This window comes from Oreochromis aureus, linkage group 20 (genome assembly GCF_013358895.1).
Source record: "Oreochromis aureus strain Israel breed Guangdong linkage group 20, ZZ_aureus, whole genome shotgun sequence".
Taxonomy (NCBI): domain Eukaryota; kingdom Metazoa; phylum Chordata; class Actinopteri; order Cichliformes; family Cichlidae; genus Oreochromis; species Oreochromis aureus.
In genome coordinates, this window is record NC_052961.1 from 989,982 (window position 1) to 995,155 (window position 5,174).

The window sequence follows — 5,174 nt, forward strand, 5'->3', positions numbered from 1 at the left end:
CATATTTGTTATAAATAATTCTAATTATACATCTTGCTTCCATATTTGTATCTTGTGTCACTAAAAATACATCTTTAGTTTTATACATTGATTAATGACCTGCAGAATCTCCTTATCATATTAAGTGATTCATAATTGTCACTTTATGCTTTCTCCATCTCTAAAGTGATGACATCCTTGCATTACATGCTTTAGGTTCATTTTCTGCAGGCAGGTTTCTGACAGAGAACAGGCAGATTTACCCTATAACATGCAGCGTTCTATAGATGGATGCATAAAAAAAATGAAAAAATTACATGTATGTGCTAACTTTCTAAACACTTTGTTACATTTATGATAAAGTAGATAAAACACATTTATGTCGGCCTTCGCTCATAGTTCTTGTCTTTAAATTAACTTTGTGTGTGTTTCAGGTACTGCACTCTGAAAGACTGAATGAACCAGCATTGCAGCCATGGGTCACTGTGAGCATCACAGGGAAGGTTGAAGCTGCCCACTGCACCTGTATGGCCGGAGTCGTGAAGACCTGCACCCATGTCACTGCTCTTCTGTTTAATGTAGAAGCAACAGTGCGGCTCTGTGGTACAAGGACTTTTACAGATGAATCTGCATACTGGGTTTTGCCTGGTAATATGACCAAGATACAGTCAGAGGTTGGCCATAAGATAGACTTCTCCTCTTCAGCTGCCCAAAAAAAGGCTCTTGATCAAAACATAAACAGACCATCTGTAGTGAAAGGTAAAAGGAGCCGTCCTCAAAAAAGAAAAATCCCACCTGCTACTGTGGAGGAGTTGTCACTGCTATAATGCCATAATGTTTTATCTAGGGGTCCAGATTTATGCCTGTAGTGCACTGCAATGTAAATAATTTGCATTTACTGAATATGTACTGACTGAGTACCACTGTTCAAAAACTGAATAAAGAAACAAACTAAGTTTTGCCTCTTTTTTTATTATTAAAACCACTTTATAGAACATCACATCAGTTACAATGTAGAATCCATGTCATTTATAGTTTATAAAAGACAAAATGTTTACACAAAATCATGACAGTGTTTACATGATATCACCCACTACTAACATTATTTACTGTATCTTTTGAAAAATTACCGCTATTTAAACAGCACAAGACTTAAGAATATTTAACAGGAGCAAGTTTCATTTTCCCTGGTTTTACTACCACACTGTTCAACAAACGCAGCAAACCTTCACCATCTTATCCAGAAGGGTCACCTCTTCACCCTCACATGGAAGAAGTAATCTGATTGGCATGGTGGTATGTTTGAAGCAGGTCCCTTGTGTAGCGCTGGAACCCAGTCACGATGTGTTTCATCCATTTCATAGGCTGGTTTGCTGCAATAATGCCAAATAATTAGCAACTCTATAAAGAGAAGGTAGTTCTGCAAAATCACTCAGTAGGATGTTTGTTCTAATTTGCTATGACCTCAGAGCGCATCGAAAATAAAACTAATAGGCTATAAAGAGTGATATGAACAGATTTAGAACTTACTGGAATGAAAATGTCTGGAGCACCAACAGATATTTGGAGATGGAAGAGAGCTGGATATCAGCTCGTCTCACAGCTGCTATCCAGGCTAGACGCCTTCGTTTGGTAACATCGATACACGAGCTGCCTCATGTTGCTTCCAGGTTGGGAAAGAATGAAAAGATAAACCATTTTCAAGCTTATTCTCTTGCCGGTCGTGCGATCACACATTGCAGCCGACCACACAGCAAGTACGAACCATGGCTGTTGTGTGTGCCTTCGCTCCTTTTTCGCTTGCGCTTTGTTTGGACCTGGAAAATGGCGGATCAGGCCAAAATCCTTTCCACGCCCACCCCCGTGACATCACGCTCCAAAGCCCTTACAGGGCCTGTGACTTGTGGAGGTGTTGAGTTCCTGTGAGAGACTGAACAGCAGCAGCAGTGATGCTCAGTGTCTTCCTCCTGTGTTGTCTAAACTCCTCATGCCACCGTTTTGTTCTACATGTACAAGGACAATACAAGGCTATTCTATTCTACTCTAGAACCTCTGCAGCTCAGGGGCGGAGCTAGAGAAATTTTCTTAGGGTGGCAAAGAAATCAAATGGGGTGGCAAAATCAAAGCCTTTTTTTTTCCAAACACATATGCAGGTGGTTACATATGGTTAAAATGATTCAAATGCAGTAAGTATACACGTTTTTCATATAAATATAGTCTATAACTTAATTATTGTCTGTAGCCCACATAATTACACACTTTAGTTACATAAAACATGTGAGTTTTGATGTTATGTACTGTATAGCCTGTATAATAAATAAATATGGAGCCCAATAAGTATAAAATCCAGAAAGCTACACAACATGGGGCGGTTCATTTACAAACACATGTCTAACTTAAGTTTCACTGTTTTTTGTTAGAAAACAATCACATTGTTACAGCTTAAATTACACAAAATATCAGAAATCTGCACTGTCATGAACAAACATTTAAACCTAATTTTTCATGATTTGTTGGATCTCTGAGGTCTGAAATACACCCGGACATTTTTGACTCCTTTTGAGTTTACGTTTGTATTTCACCCACAAATTGTTTCATTTTATTTTTTCCCCCTTGCCTTGTTTGGTATCTTTTCAGCTCAACTGAATTTAGTTGTTTTTTGTCACTGACATACTGCATTAGTACTACTGATCTGAAATCACACAAAGAACTTAAAATCCTAGTAGTATTTTTACTGTAAAAAAACCACAGACATGTTGAGTAAATTTATATAACTTGAAATGCAAATATAAATTGTACATTTTGTAAACATATACAACTATTTATCTAAAAATGCAGCCAATACACCTGCTGTTTTTTTTTTCATTTTGTACAACCATTTAAAAATATTACTAAAACTAAAATGAGAGAACAATCAGGTGTCGCAATAAGATGCCCCACAAATGATGTGTGCCAGTAAAAAATGAGTTTTTCCACCAAAAGAAAGAGGAGAGCAGCACAGGGACTAACCTGCAGGCCTGACAACAGCAGGTGTATCACTCCGCTGGTTTTCTACTTAGTGACAGTGTTTACGTTGCAAATGTGCCTTTGTGACATTCATTAGTGCCCTCACTGACACACAAAACAAAACGACTACACAACAGAACAGCTACACAAGACAACACAACACACTAACTGTACACTCCACACTAAACGTCACAAATCTCCCACATCTAAAAACTCTCTCTCTCTCTCTCTCTCACTCGCTCGCTCTGTCTCGCTGCCGTTACCGTCACTCCCAAAACTCTCCCCTCTTCCTAAACAACAAAATCCCACGTGTTGACTTTTTTTTTTTTTTTTTTAAATTGGTCGACATGGTGCATTTTTCCACCGATAGGAAAGAGGTGGCATTCTTTCCTTTCTTTCCTGTTTTCGCGCTGACCTTAGAAAACGCTTAAAACACACACACAAAAACGTGACGACAGTATTTAGTAAAAAGCGTGGCTTATATATATTATCATAACTCTGGATTTACTGGCCTGTAATTAAAATGTAAAAACTTGGAAGTCCGAACTTCCAATGTGGGCTGAAACAGAGACTCAGCGTGGCTGCAGCTTGTTGCTGTGTCAGCTTACATCACTCATGTGATTTGGAGGTGCAGCGTGTCCGTGGACCACAGAGGGTTAATAACACTCACCTTCCTTCCATTTCCAGAGTGTAACATCCAACCACCTGTGTAAAATCCGAAATTCCCATGGTGTTGTTCAAAATGTGCTCTGGCACAATCAGAAGCATCGCTTGCTGCTGATAACAAGAAAAAAGCCGCTCCTGCTATGGGCTGAACCATTTGTTAATGGTGGAGGGGGGAACACTATGCAATATATTCAGTTTTAGCATTTATGTTCACTGTTGACTGTAACTACGCTCAAACTGTTAATGCTATCTTATTTTAATAAACAACGCTGTCATATGCAAAACTGGGGTGGCACTTGGGGTGGCAAGGGATCATTTTAGGGTGGCACTTGCCACCCCATGCCACCCTTCTAGATCCGCCCCTGCTGCAGCTTGAACCAGAGCTACCTGTTCAGCATGAACGAATCGACTCACCTGAGCACCTTTTCTCTGTGTGTTTGAGAGTGTGGGAGAAACTCCTTAATCTTCTAAAGTGGCTCCTGGAGCCACGTAATTACATGGCATGAGCTCCATGAGAAACACACACACAGCTCTGCAGGCGTTTCCCATCAACCCTGCGGTTCCTCTGACGTCCAGCAGAGGCAGCAGTGAGTCAGCCCCATCACCTGTACGGGGGAGGGTGTTTGTATAACACGCCCGGATTAAAGCTTGTAATATTAGGGCGTGGCCTCTGTGACTGACAGGTGGATGGCGGTAGCTGCTAGGCTAAGCTGGACCTGTGGACCTGTTTGTGTTGCTGGAGTCTTTTGGAGCATTTTTAATGACATCATGTGACCAATAATATGGCTGCTGAGAGGTCACTGTACTAACAGAGCGCTCCTGTAGGCGGAGCTCTAGGTTTGATTAGCAGGTCTCTGTGGCTGTAGATACCAAGGGTGGATTATAACCACAGAAGAAGAATGACACAGCCACGACAGAAGTCCGAAGGTCCAGAGGTCCACAAGCACTGCTACCTGCAGCTTTGCCCTTTAACTAGGCTCCAGTGAGCAGCCGCTCACTCCATTTTCAACCTGCCAATGGAGTTTGATCGGCGCTCATAAACAGATAACCAGCAACAGTGTTTTATTACCTGGGCAGGTATTTCCCTGGATCACGTGATGCAGCACCCTGAGGAAAGACACTTTCTTCAAGTTCAGGTTAAACTACTCCAGGTTAAAGTACTGCACAGGTTAAAGTACTCCAAGTTAAAGTACTGCACAGGTTAAAGTACTCCTCCTGCAGCAGCTGCTCCATCTCTGAGGCTTTCCGCTGCCGCTCGTCGTTTCTCTGCGCAGGTGTCATTCTCCATCAGCTGCTTCATGTGTTCTGGGTTGAGGTTGCACCTTTCAGTCTTACGTGTCACGTGTCTGTTTTACACAACCATCAGTATTTTAATCAAAGATGTTTCATGTAAACTCAGATTTGGACTTTCATTCGTGCTGCTAAAACCAAACCTCAGACATCAAACGGGTACATGGTTTATCTAACAAGAACTCATAAATTCGAGTCTTCAGCCACTAAAATCAGCTTCAGTTGGCCGCAGG